Source organism: Chionomys nivalis, chromosome 8 (genome assembly GCF_950005125.1).
Source record: "Chionomys nivalis chromosome 8, mChiNiv1.1, whole genome shotgun sequence".
Lineage (NCBI taxonomy): Eukaryota > Metazoa > Chordata > Mammalia > Rodentia > Cricetidae > Chionomys > Chionomys nivalis.
In genome coordinates this window covers 59,610,373-59,625,218 of record NC_080093.1, presented here as the reverse complement: position 1 = coordinate 59,625,218, position 14,846 = coordinate 59,610,373, and the positions used below count along the sequence as shown (strand labels likewise).

General features: G+C 44.8%; 1 pseudogene; it reads left to right on the top strand.

Moving 5' to 3' along the window:
• LOC130879893 (nucleolin-like) overlaps window positions 1-13,456 on the top strand; it is a 46,525-nt pseudogene extending 33,069 nt beyond the window's left edge.
• The last annotated feature ends 1,390 nt before the right edge of the window (window positions 13,457-14,846 follow it).

The following is a 14,846-nucleotide window of genomic DNA, read 5'->3' as shown; positions in this document are numbered from 1 at the left end:
AACCTACTTGATGCCAACAAGAGCAGAAGAACAACTCCTGGAGGGGATGGGTAGCATGGCTTATGAGTAAACCAAACTGGTGATAGGCTTATGCTAAGGAGCCATTGATATTTGTTGTTGTTACATGTGGTAACTATGTCAAACATCCTTATCTGTTGAAGACACATACTGAAGTCTAATGACTCTTTGCAATGAGTACTTACAAATAAAGACGCATGGACAAAGGGGTTTACTGTGTGACTCACTCTGTCACACTACAGTTTCCATGACGAGATTTTTAAAGTTTTTCCCTTTTTTTTCCTTTTTTTTTTCTTAAATTTTGTTTTAATTTGGGGAGGTGAAGTACAGGGGTTGAGAGAAGATGCAAAGGGACAGTGAAATGAATGGATGAAGATACTGATGTAAAGGACACATGGAATAAATAAAAAGAAGGTTGAAAAAGAATGGATCAAAACAATAGTGTGGATTTGCCTTTACACAATCCAGGGGAAAATCTAGGAAGGAAAGGGAACAGGGCAGCAGAAGGCCCACAAGAAGCTGTGCAAGGTGGTCACAGCTCACTTTCCTAGTTGCTCAACATATATTTTTATTTTTTGTATTTTTATTTATTCAGGGATGAAGGGTGATGGGAGTGGGTGCATGCACACGACAGTGTGCACGTGGAAGTCAGAGCACAGCTTGCAGGAGCTGGTTCTCTTCTTCCACTGTGTGGGTCATGAGAATAAGACCCAGGTCCCAGCCTTGCTGGCAAGTGCCTTTACTTGCTGAGCCATCTTGCTGGCCCCCAGTTTTAAGTGTGTTTGGATTTTCAAAGCATCTACTGACCGTGAGTTGTTTTTATTTTTCAAAATAGTGATGGTTAGGAGTTGAAATTTTTAAAATAAATTATCAACATTTAGAATATACTGATAGTTTTAGAAACTCTAAGAAAATTGTTAAAATCTTAAAGCTAATTTAAATTAGAGGAATTATCTGACACAAAACATAGCAACTCCAAAACTCCTCCCCAAGGCCATCCACAAACAACCAAAACTGAGAACCTCCTAAAACCCCCACTACTAAGACTGGCATGCCTCCTGTTTGGCAGTGGGCACCCTACCACCTGTATCGCTTTGCTCCGTGGCTCCTCAGTGAATGCTGCACTAAGACAGGAATCACAAAGTCTCTCCACACAGTCCTGTTGACTTATGTTGAAGGAGCGGCAGCGGGCCGCTTCCCGCCACCTGGCTCCCGCACGGCTAGCTTTATACCCGAAATAATTACACAGAAACTGTATTCTTTTGAACACTGTCTGGCCCATTAGTTCCAGCCTCTTATTGGCTAGCTCTTACATATTGATATAACCCATTTCTAATATTCTGTGTAGCACCACGAGCTGGCTTACCAGGAAATATCTTAACCTGCGTCTGTCTGGAGTGGGAGAATCATGGCGACTCATTGACTCAGCTTCTTTCTCCCAGCATTTTGTTCTGTCTACTCCGCCTACCTAAATTCTACCCTATCAGAGGCCAAGCAGTTTCTTTATTAATTAACCAATGAAAGCAACAGATAGAAAAAGATGACCCTCCTACATCAGACTTAGGTACCCCTTCTTTCACCACAAATCCAGAACATGCCTAGATCAAGAAAAGAATTAAATGTACCCACAGGGGCTGGAGAGATGGCTCAGCAGTTAAGAGCACTGGCTGCTCTTCCAAAGGACCCAGGTTCAATTCCCAGCACCCACATGGCAGCTTATAACTGTCTGTAATTCCCATTCCAGGGGGATCCAATATCCTCATACAGAGTATATATAGGCAAAACACGAGTGCACATTAAATAAATAAATACATATTTAAAAAAAAGAAAAAGAAAAAAGAAATGTACCCACAATCACATTCCCACACACCACGCCATGACCTGAGTCCGGCAGCCCACTGCAACCCCAAACTCCCAAACTTAATCCTAACATGACTTGGTCTTTCAGAAGTTTCCATATCTCCACACATACGTCCTAGAGGTGTTCATAACTCTTCTTTGAAGAACAAGGGTGTCTATTCAACCTAGGGTAGAGCTAGGTGGCTTTCTAATTTCTATGTGACCTTGACAGAATCCACACGTCTTTCCAATCTGTGGCACTGAGGGGGCAGGGAGAAGGAAAAGCGAAGGGGAGCGATGGGTAGACAGGATAGATGGGGCAGCTGGGGCCAGCGGGAGAACAAGACACAGAGAGGGAGAACTCCAGCTTGGGACGGAGCTGACATCTGGCCTAGGTGGCACCTTGAATGAGGACATGACTGAGAAATCACCACAGGGGCTACAGCAGACGGAGATAGAGAGGAGGCTGAGAGGGCAGGTGGGCTCTTCCAGACGGAAGGACTGAGCTATCATGGCTCAGAACCAGGTCACTCATGATGGGAGGGCGACAAGACTGCCACAGAGACTGGAAAAAGGATGTGATGCTTTCCGGGGTTGGAAAGAATGTTAAAGGCCACAGTGACACCTCCATCTCTGATGCTGAGTGTCCCCACCATCTCCCCGCCTCCTCTTTCCTCCCTTTCACTTCTCCCTGCCAGGTAGATGGGCCAGGTCCTGAAGATGGAGCTCTGCCTAGGGAAAGGGAGGGGCTTCCCTGGGCTCAGCTGCTTGCTGGGCTCCTGCTAAGTCTGGGCAAGGCCTTGCTCAGGGCTGCAAATTGTACCCAGCTGCAGAGTCACAAATGCAGGGAAGTGAATTCTTTGGCTCCTAAAATCCAACTTGGCTGTGAATGGAAGGCCACATCCTTGCTGCCAGACAGAACACAGGGTCCTAAAGCAGAAAGCCGGGTCAGATCCCGCCTTCCCTCCAACCACTGGCTGCCTCAAAATATCACCGGTGCTTCTAGAGGTGTGTCTTGGCTTCCAGGGAGGGATTCTCCGTGCAAAGGTCGAGGCCAATGCTGCCAACAGAAATGCCTTAGCAGATACTATTAAGAGGGTCCAGTGGGGAAAGCTCTGACTGCGGAATCCGCATGACCCCAGTTCAATCCCCAGGTCCCTTGTGTGTGGAAGGAGAGAACCAACTCACCAAGTTGTCCTCTGACCTCAGCACGCTTGCTGTGCTACACACACATCCATGCACAGACATATCACACACACACACACACACAATTTTTAAAAGAAAGAAATGCCTTAGTGCTGCGTTCCATCACAGAGTAAGGTGTTCTGTGTCCCAGAAGTGTTTGCTTCTCCAGCAGCTCATTCAAAGCAGATTTCAAAACATAAATGCAGCCAAGAGGGCGTCAGGTGGCCACAGCATGACCAGTCACACAACAGGATATGTGGCTCAGAAACCACATCTAGGCCTAGTCCTCTAGGCATGAATCCAGTGCAAATGCTGCACCGGGGTGGAGCTGCACTCATCCCCAGTCCTATCCTTTCCCCACTGAGGCAGCCAAGTGTTTAGACACAGAGAGCCACAGACTAGATTCCGGTAGTGCATTTCCTAGCTTCTGACCACACTCTCTCTGTGGCAGAACCGGTCACAAGGGAAGGTCCTGGGGTGTGCTGAAGACGTCCCTTCTTCCCTCAGGTCTGGCACCCTTGGATTTCTTGCCACTACCACAAAGCTCACCTTGGAGACTACACCCCTGGGGACCTGCTTGGGAAGCACCAGCCGCAGGTCGTCACACAGAAGGCAGTCATCGGTGGATCTCATTGCAATTCATTTTAATTACGTGTGACATAAAAAGACCACCTACAGACGAGACGATGCCGCCGTAAGAGTCCCAAGGTTGCTGTGGGGAGTACTTCATAACTGAAGTGTGTTCTCCCCAAGGAGTTGAACCACCATTTGATTTAATTTTTAATTTTTACATTTTAATCAAAAATAGATCAAATGGTGGTGGTCTCTCCAGGGAAGTATACTTCAGATAAGAAACCGGCCACGCTCCTCTTAAATATGTAAAGCTGCCATCTCCCCGTGAGTCATGAGGGTGGTGATGCCTCTGCCAGCCAGCCCCCACTGCAACTGGGCTTCCAGTTTCTGAGGAGGGACACCCTTACACCCTGTGCTGCACCTGTTGCAGCCCCTCCCCTGTCACATGGACCAATGCAGCTCAGCAGGGCAGCCTAACTGGGAAATGGCTGCTATGTGATCCAAGCTGGATGCCTTACCCTACCAGCCGGGGGGATGTCTGAATCTCCCTTTCAGGTGTGTGTGCTGGGGGTAAGGGTACCTGCAGCAGACACTTTGTGACATTGTATGTTGTAATAACCATCACAAGGAAAGGTATGCATATTTTATCCAGGTGCCTGCACAGGACTGATGTCTTCAGTCCACTGTGTCACCTGGCTGTCACACCACAGCTCTGAGGTTTACCTAACCTCCTTCTAATGCTCATATGGATCCTAGGAGCTGCCACCCATACTATATATGTGCTCTTAGAGGGCAAAGCGTGCATCCTGCAGCTTCTTGGGACCTCCTGCTATCATCGTGAAGTGGGACTAGCAGAGCTCCCATGGCACTGTGGTGAGGAGGAAGAGAGTCCACGGAGGGAAGACCGTGCAAGCACTGGCTTCAGGTGACAAGTGTCAGCATGTGCCCTTTAGTTCATGTTGCCTTTAAGAATGAGGTGGTGGCACATGCCTTTAATTCCAGCACTTGAGAGGCAAAGGCAGGTAGGTCTCTGTGAGGCCAGCCTGATCTACAGAGTGAGTTACAGGACAGCCAGGGCTGCACATAGAATTCCTGTCTCAAAAAAAAAAAAAAAGAAAGAAAGAAAGAAAGAAGGAAGGAAGGAAGGAAGGAAGGAAGGAAGGAAGGAAGAAAGAAAGAAAGAAAGAAAGAAAGAAAGAAAGAAAGAAAGAAAGGGAAAGAAAGAGGGAAAGGGAAGGAAAGGAAAGAGAAAAGCGGCCCATGCCCTCACTCTCCCTTGGCATCTGAGTGGGGCACTGGAGGGTCTATGGGGAAGGCTGAGTGCTTGATGGGAAGGCACTGGACCCTGGCATGGGGCTGAGGAAGGTAAGTTCTGCCCAGCCCCGAGACAGGCTTTCTTACATTACATGCTCAAGCCAAGGATGACGTATCCCCCACCTGTAGTCAGCACCCCAACTCAGTCCCAGGAAAAGCACATGGTACTTTGCAGAGAACATGTGCTTCCTTTCTGCAGGCCAGAGCTAGCAGAGTGGCCCTGTCAAAGCTGCCCAAAGACAAATGGAGTACTCACGCTGTCAGTTCCGCTCTTGTTCTAGTTGTCTTCAGCTTGTCTCGGCATTTCCCGACTCCCCCTACTGGCAGGGTAGGTAAATGACATGGAAGCAGGTGCCGCTTCCCCCCAGATCCAGCATCCTTGGGCACTTGCCTGGACACCTACCCTCTTCCCAGGTGTGTGAGGCAGTTCCCCAGAGGCACGAGGCTCCACACCAAAACATTAGAACTTCCTCATCTTACATAATGGGAGCTATACACCTACACCACCCCACGGCCTGCCCTAGCCCTTGGCAGCTATCATTCTACACCCTGCCTCTCCAAACTCAATCCTTTTAGATTCTACATATGCCCAAGAGCATACAGCATTCACCTGAGTGGCTTCCTTTGCTTAGCATAATGTTACACAGGTATATTGTTGAAATGGCAGGACGAACTTCAACACAGAGGACAAATTACAAAAGGTAGAAAGGCTGACCTTGCCAGGAAGTGAAATCAAGAAAACTGGATGTGCCCATGTAAATGAAGACACTGGACCATTACCATACCTTTAAAAAGAGAGAGAGACGGAAATACAAAGACAGAGAGAGAGAAAGAGAGGGAGAGAGAGAGAGAGAGAGAGAGAGAGAGAGAGAGAGAGAGAGAATTGAGATGAACTGCAGGCATAAACGAGGGACCCTTAACCTCTCTCTGCACAAAAATGAAAACAGGACTCAGGACATTGCTCTTGGCAATGACACCAGAGGCATCAAGTCCCAAAGCACTGTAACATGATTAATAAAAACCCAGAGCCTGGTATTAGGGTTCAACCTAAAAGTTCAGAAAAGCAAAACAGTCAATCCCTGGCTCTTACCTCAGTCCAAAATAGCCATCCTGCCTCCAGGAATCCTCAGAATGAGACTGTGTGAGAGCTATCTCCTCCCGTCTTATATTCTTCTCTAGTGTTGGGATTAAAGGCATGTACCATGACCACCCAGTTTCTATGGCAAACTAGTGTGGCTACTGGGATTAAAGATATGTGTCATTACTGTATGGTCTGTAAGGCTGAGCAGTGGGCTGTTTTACTCTCTGATCTTCAGGCAAGCTTCATTTATTAAAATACAAGTGAACTATCACTACAAAGCCCAGGCAAATCATACAAGTGAAATGCTCCCACCAGTAACGGAAACAAGGAATGCAAAGGACACCCAGATGCAGAGATATAAAATTGGACTCAAAAACTTAAACAGGACCAGCAAGATGGTTGCGAGGGTAGAAGTTCTTGCTGAGCAAGTCTAAGTTCAATCTCTGGAGCCCATGTAAAAAGGAAAGGAGAAAAGGCCCCCCAGAGTTGGAGTGGGAAGTCCTGCTGTATATGTGTTGCTTTTATTGGTTAATGAATAAAGAAGCTGCTTTCAGTCAATGGCTTAACAGAATATACCCAGGCTGGAAGAGATATATCTAGAGAGAGTAGGTGGAGTCAAGGAGACACCATGGAGCTGCCAGAGGAGAAAGATGTGAGCCTCTAGCCAGAGCCTTGCTAGTAGGCCATGAGCCTTGTGGTAAAATATAAAACAATAGAAATGGGTTAATTTAAGAGATAAGAGTGAACGGGAAATATGCATAAGCTATTGATCAAACAGTATTACAAATAATACAGTTTCTGTGTGATTATTTTGGGAGTCTGGGCAGTTGGAAACGAACAAGCAGGCCTCCAACAACAGATTAGCATGCCAACATGGGGCTGACTACATCCACGTAAAAGCTGAGGAAGCTCTGAAAGGAATTCTAGACACACACACACACAAAAAAAAAAAAAACAAAAAACAAAAAACAACAAAAAAAAATGTTTAGCTGCATTCTTTTTTTCAGCTGGCATCATGTTGCAGCTCCCTTAAGAGAGGTCTTCCTGATTCAGCAGTAGCAGAAAAAACCCAAATGGTTTCAAAACGGCAGCTTCCTGGTCCATGCTGTCAGCACAAACTCTGGCTCTTTCAGGAGGCTGAGCACTTGAATGGGGTTTGTGAGCAGTGTGTTATAAACTGCTTAATGGTGTGATAAAGACCTGCTGCATACCTGGAACGGGGGTGGTGTGCATGGTTGCAGAGGCAGTGCACAGACCTCTGCCATGTTGGACTGGGCAGAGCCAAAAGGCAAAGCAGCCTTGGTTGTAGCTACGCTTGCTTAATATTAAAAAAAACAAAAACAAAAACAAAAACAAAAAACAAAAACAAAAAAACAAAAACAAACAAACAAACAACAACAACAAAACACCTGGTCAGAAAATAACTATAGATGTGCATGCAATAAAGAGAAATCCAGATGGAAAGACCTCTAAATGGGTCACCGTGTCAGATAAATATATGTAGGCTTGGGAAAAAGAAGAAAAAGAATACAGAGAGGTATAAAAAGAAGTAAATGTTTTTTTAAAAAAATAAAACAAAATCTTTAAAGAGACAGAGTAAACTTGTAGAAAAAGTAATAGAGTATGAAAAATAAGCCACATGAAGATGGAAAATATACAGAGAATCTGGATTATGTATATTATTGTGTTTTCTTTAAATTTTTTGACTGTGAATGAGCTAAGTACATAGGCATTTCATTGTATGGGCTACTAAGCTAAACCAGCATATATATTTTAAAGGCATTTTGACTTCAGAATTTGGGTCTAAGGATTTGTTGCTTTGAAAAAAAGGTTCTTCTTTTGTTTCCACAGAAGATGAGAACCTGTGGATTGCTTCCAGACTAATGTGGTTTGATGGACCAAGAGCCCCTGAAAGGTAGCTCTAAATTTACTTTAAACACCCCTAAAATTACTTTGCCCAACAAAAGAGCAGGAAGCAGTTTGGAGAGAACTAAGCTCAAATTTCCTAAATATTGTTTATAAATGTTTCTTTACATTTAAAGGGGATATGCTATAGATATTTGCATTGGTACGGAACTTGGTTTATTGATACAAATTTAAGATCAATTTTGTTATGTGTATATTTCTGCTCTTGATTAAGGTATTGTGTTTGTGCAGCTCATTTAAAAATGCAATGTATAATTAAGAAATGCAGGTTAATAGATAATCATCTATAATAGTCAAACATCTAGTCATGTTAGTTAGGTTTTCTAGATATATAGAGATATATTTCAGTTAGATAGGTATTCCACAAATCTTTCAGAGACCTTCAGAGTATGGCATTTAAAATGTTTTAATAACTTAGGACGTTTCATAACAATGAGACACATCTGCTCCTGGCTGCACCAATCTACTTCAAGAGGAAAATGGGCATTGAAGAGACTCCTCATGGTGTTTGTTAGCCATTTGGGCAAGAAATTGCTCTTGCCTGAAGTGTTTGACTGAACTTGCAGGACCCACAGAAAAATGACTGCTGAAGCTGCCTAAAGAAGGTGAGACAGTTCTTTGGGGTTCCTGCTTCATGAAAGAGTCTACCAGACATTCTGCAGAACACAGAAGAAAGTGACTGACAAACTGCCAATATAGGTGGAACTGTCTTTGAAATTTCCTGCTTCATGGAAAAGTCTGCCAGATACTATGGGCCAGCAGTCTAAATATGGGTACCTGCATTAACAAAGAACTTTGGGTGACTGTCCAGGCAGCAAGATGTCTCTGTCAATTCTAGAGTTTAGAAAGTTGCTTACAATGCACTTCCTGTGCCATGCCATGTATGCACACATGAGCAAGCATGCATACATATGTACATACACACAGACTAAAAGAATTATATTATATTCTTCTGGGGTCTTTGATGGAGTTGAAGAATAGATAGATATAATTATCCTTAGTTATGATAAAAGATAAAGTAGATATAAATATTGTACCTGTAATTCTTGCTTGATACCTGTTTAGTTATATGTAATTTTTCTATGTTAAAGTTAAAACCTTCCTTTTTATTTAAACAGAAAAGGGGAAATGGTGTGGGAAGTCCTTCTGTATATGTGTTGCTTTTATTGGTTAATGAATAAAGAAGCTGTTTTCAGTCAATGGCTTAGCAGAATATAGCCAGGCTGGAAGAGATATATCTAGAGAGAGTAGGCAGAGTCAAGGAGATGCCATGGAGCCACAAGAGGAAAAAGACACGAGCTGCCAGACAGAATCTTGCTGGTAGGGAAAGATTTACCGTGAGCCTCATGGTAAAATATAAAATAATAGAAATGGGTCAATTTAAAAGATAAGAGTGAGGTAGAAATATGCACAAGCCATTGGCCAAACAATATTACAAATAATATAGCTTCTGTGTGGTTATTTCGGGAGTATGGGCAGCTGGGAACAAACAAACAGGCCTTCTACTACACAGAGTTCACCTTTGACCTCCACACAATGCCATGCCATGTATGCACACGTGAGCAAGCATGCACGCACATGTACATACACACAGATTAAAAGAATTAAATAGCTATTTCCCCCGATTTATTTGGATGCCATGGGCCATCAGTGGTCATCATTAATTTTGGGGGATTGGAAATGAGATTCCTAATCCTTAGATTAAGTTCTTTCTGCTAATTCAAATTACTTATGAAAGGATTTGCCAAGAATATTGGGAAATTCAAGAAATTCACAGCAACATCAACTCGAGTTTTTGAAAATGATCATGCTAGAGCTGGGGAGATGGCACAGTGTGCTAAGGGGTTGTTGAGCAAGCATGAGGACCCGGGTTCCCATCTCCAGCCTCCATGTAAAAGCTAGGAATGGCAGCACATGTCTGTAACCTAAGTGTGTGGGGAGTAAAGATCCCGGGGGTCTCGGGCCAGCCAGTCTAGCTAATAGAGCAAGCTCCAGGTTCAGTGACCTCCTGAGGAATGATACCTGAGCTTGACCCCCGAGTCACCACACGCAAGCAGGCACACATGCATACACACATGCAAGCAGGTACACACGCAGGCAGGCACACATGCATACACACATGCAAGCAGGTACACATGCATACACACACGCAGGCAGGCACACATGCATACACACATGCAACCAGGCACACATGCATACACACATGCAAGCAGGCACACACACATACACATAAAGGACATGGAAACAACGGTGTTTTAGAAGGTGAAGCAGTTTGAACGGTGTTAACATGCCCCTCTCTGCTAAGGAGTTAACATGCTTGAACTTTCTGGTGTGGCTTCGAAATAGTTGGTTTAGACATTGTCATCAATTTACTTTAAGATGTTTAAAGATTTGTGTACTTTGATATTTTTATCCTAATGCAAAACCTAATGGTGACAGATTAAAGGGACAAAAAAACCTTATCTAATGACACACATAAAAATTGCCCAGTGTTTCCTTGGGTGGAAGGAAACGCCTTTTTCCTCTTCTTGACAGGGAAACAATGAGGAAGCACTGGGAAGAGATAATCCCATTTCAAGCTCTTCGTGGGGTGCCTGGAAACCCAGTTTAGTGCAATCTGTGTAGGTTCTGCCTGTGGGCTCATGGGTTGTGCTTAGTACCTGCAGTGCTGACAGGTGGTCAGGTGGGGAGAGCCAGCTGTAGGTGAGGACAGCTGACCTGGCCACCCCCAGCCGGCTGCACGGCCCATCTCCAGGGACGTCCAGGGGCTGAAGAAGGATCTCCACACCTCTCTGCCATGTCCAGCCATGTCCATAGGCAGCAGCCCCCCCCCCCTCAAGGCTGCCCAGGACAGGGCTGGTCAAGGGAGACCTGCTGTAAATGGAAATTTCCGCTGATTTTTAAGATGACATTGGCCTCTTTTGCCTTGGAAGATAGCTGTAGCTGACATTCAGTGGTATGTGCTCCAGTGTCTTTAGTGTCCCCAGCTGAGCTTGCCATAGGAGTTGCTTGAGTTTCCCTAAGCTCTTCTGTGCTGCTTTTTGGCCACACAAGCCGCAGTCATAACCTGCCATCATGATGAAACTCACAAGGGCTAGTTAAAAAGAAAAAAAATTGAGGTAACTCCCAAAACATGGCTCCTCCCCCAAAGGAGATGATGATGATGGAGATGATGGAGATGGTGGAGATGATGATGATGATGATGATGATGATGATGATGATGGAGATGATGATGATGATGGTGGAGATGGTGGAGATGGTGGAGATGATGGAGATGGTGGAGAAGATGGAGATGGTGGAGATGATGATGATGATGATGATGATGATGATGATGATGATGATGATAGAGATGGTGGAGATGGTGGAGATGGTGGAGATGATGGAGATGGTGGAGATGGTGGAGATGATGATGATGATGGAGATGATGGAGGTGATGGAGATGGTGGAGATGATGATGATGATGATGATGATGGAGATGATGGAGGTGATGGAGATGGTGGAGATGATGATGATGGAGATGATGGAGATGGTGGAGATGATGGAGATGGTGGAGGTGATGGAGATGATGATGGTGGTGGAGATGGTGGAGATGGTGGAGATGATGATGATGATTGAGATGGTGGAGATGGTGGAGATGATGATGATGATGGAGATGGTGGAGATGATGATGATGATGGAGATGATGGAGATGGTGGAGATGATGGAGATGATGGAGATGGTGGAGATGGTGGCAGTGGAGAAGAGGCTGTCACCCCTCAGAAGCAAAGGCAGGAAGGCTGCCCCAGCTCCAACAAAACTAGTAGTTTCACAAACAAAAAAAAGGTTAGAATTGCCACACAAGCAAAAGCATCGGTAGCAAACCTTGTTTAAAAAAGGGAAGCTCTCCCAGCGCTTGGGAGGCAGAGGCAGGTGGATCTCTGTGAGTTCGAGACCAGCCTGGTCTACAAGAGCTAGTTCCAGGACAGGCTCCAAAACCACAGAGAAACCCTGTCTCAAAAAACCAAAAAAAAACAAAAGGCGGGGGGGGGGAGCTGTCACTCTAGAACCGTAAGAGTGCCAAAAAGGACGACAGTGATGAGGGTAAGGACGGTGACGATGACAACAATGAGACGATGGATGGTGACAAAGAGGATTCGTCTGAGCAGCCAGTTGTGAGAGCAGTGTGAAACCAGGGAAAGCAGCAGAGGAGGGAGGATGCAGGTGAGGATGATGAAGAGAATGATGAGGAGACAGGTCATTCTGAAGACGATGCTATGGAGATCACACTGGCCAAAGGGGAGAGAGAGCTCCTGCGAAAGCTGTTTCCGTGAAAGCCAAGAGTGTGACCAGGAGGATGAAGATGATGATGAAGAGGAGGAGGAAGACAGGAGCCTGTGAAGGCAGCAACTGGAAAACAGAAAAGAAAAGGAAATGACCAAACAGAAAGAAGCTCCTGAAGAAACAGAAAGTGGAAGGCTGGGAACCAATTTTTCAACCTGTTCGCTGAAACTTTAATCCCAGCAAACCTGCAGCTGAATGAAAAGTTGCCACCAGTAGACTTTTTGCTAAAACTGACCTTGCTGTTATAGATGCCAGAACTGGTACAAATAGGAAATTCAGTTACATGGATTTTAAGTCTGCTAAAGACTCAGAAAAGACCTTGGAGCTCACTGTTTTTTTTTTTTAAAGTTTGGCAATAAAATTAAACTAGAAAAACAAAAAGAGACACTAAGAAAGCTCGAGTTGCACGAACACTTTTAGTCAAAAACCCATCTTTCAGTATCACTGAGGATGAAGTGTTGGAAGACGCCATGGAGATGATTGGTCAGCAAGGGTGGGACAAGTAAAGGGATCACTCCCAAGTTCAACGCAGAAGCTGATGCAGAGAGAACCTGAATCAAAGCAGCGGGCAGAGGCTGATGGGCGATCTGTTTCACTCTCCTACACTGGAGAGAGAACAAAGGCAAGAGAGAGCTGGAAAGAAAAGCACTTGGAGTGAAACAAAACTTTGGATTTAACCTTCCTACAGCACGACAGAGGAACCACTCTAGGAAGTATTTGAGAAAGCAACTTTTATCAGTGTGCCCCAGAATCCAAATGGCATATCTAAAGGGCATGCATTTATAGAATTTGCTTCATTTGAAGATGCTAAAGCTTTAAACTCCTGAAGAAAATGGAGACTGGGGGCAGAATGATCAGGCTGGAATCACAAGGATCCAAAGTCAGCCATCCAAAACTCCGTGAAAGGACTGTTGGAGGAAAGCACTGGAGAGATCTTAAGAGAATCGTTTGAGAGCTCTATTCGCGCAAGAATAGTCATTGGTCAGGAGACTGGGTCTCCCAAAGGGTTTGGGTTTATAGACTTCAACAGTGAAGAAGATACCAAAGTTGCCAAGGAAGCCATAGGAGATGGTGAGATTGATGGAAACAAAGTTACCTTGTAGTGGGCCAAGCCTACTGGTAAAGGTGGTTTTAATGGGAGAAAGGGGCGGATTCGGTGGCAGAGGTCAGGGAGGCTTTGGAGGTAGAGGAGGCTTCTGAGTTGCCAGAGGAGGACCAGAGATGTCAAGCCACAAGCACAGAGAACAAAGTTTGAAATATTTCTTCTATTCCCGCCTTTACCTCTTCATTTGAAAGATTTCCTGAGGACATTTCAAGACAATAAGTAACAGACAGTCATGTCATCTAACTTGGAATCTATGTCAATAACATCTCAAGAGAGACACTGTGCTGATTTTGACTGGATATTCATATAAACTTGTTTGTTTTTACGGTTTTTGAGACAGGGTTTTTCTGTGTAGCCCTGGCTGTCCTGGGTGTCTTATTTGTTCTATATACAGACCAGGCTGGCCTCAAACTAAGAGATTCACCTTCCTCTGCCATCCAAGTGCTGGAATTAAAGAGATGCACCACCACCACATGGCTGAGTCATTTAACTTTTTAAAGAAGAGAGATAGAGGGCTGGAGAGATGACTTAGAGTTTAAGAGCACTGACTGCTCTTCCAGAGGTCCTGAGTTCAATTCCCAGCAACCACATGGTGGCTCACAACCATCAATAATGAAATCTGGTATCCTCTTCTGGCATGCAGGCATACATGGAAGGAATGTTGTATACATAATAAATAAATAAATCTAAAAACAAATGCAGCCTTAGTATAAGAAGTAATTGTAAAAAAAGAAGAAGAGAGATAGAGCTAGCCACTATACATTTTGAATGTATAGTTTTGTCCCGTGTATAAGATTATCTTCTTCCCATACACACACACAATCTGATAATATGAAGAACACTTAACGGGTAGCATTTTGTTAGGACCAAAAAGAGCTGCTTCAGACCACTGACAGCAATCGCCAATTGGGTGGGCTTGTTATCCCATTCTTCTACAATGAACATGTATTTTTTATAACCATACAAAGACCATTTAAAACAAGATGTTACCCAAATGCTCCCTGTCCCTATACCTTCCCAGCTCTGTGGTGTATAGGGGAGAAGCTAGGTCCAAGAATCAGCAGTCATAGTCATGAAGAGGGAGGACGACAGAGCTGAGCAAGGGGCCTCAAGGTGGGAACTCATCTGTAAGTGGCAGGGTTAGCCGCAAGATCCATAGCCAGTTACACTACTCTCCCAAGGACGTCACAGGCACAGGCAGATTCCTCCTGGAACAATAAGCTGTCAATGGGGGAAGCATCAAGACAGACTTCAGAGACCCCGTGGCAAGATGCCAAGAAAGCACGTGTGCCACCCAGTTCCATCACACGGTGTTCATGCTCTAAACAGTCTGAGAACTCCAGGCAGCTGAGATGAAACTTCTTGTTCCACAAGCTAGACAGCCTCACCTCACCCCCAGCTCTCTTTCCTTTGTAAGCTTCTCTGGCCTTGGCTTTCTCAGCAGAAAAGGCCTGCTCTGGACCTGGACTGGCTGTGCGGCAGGGG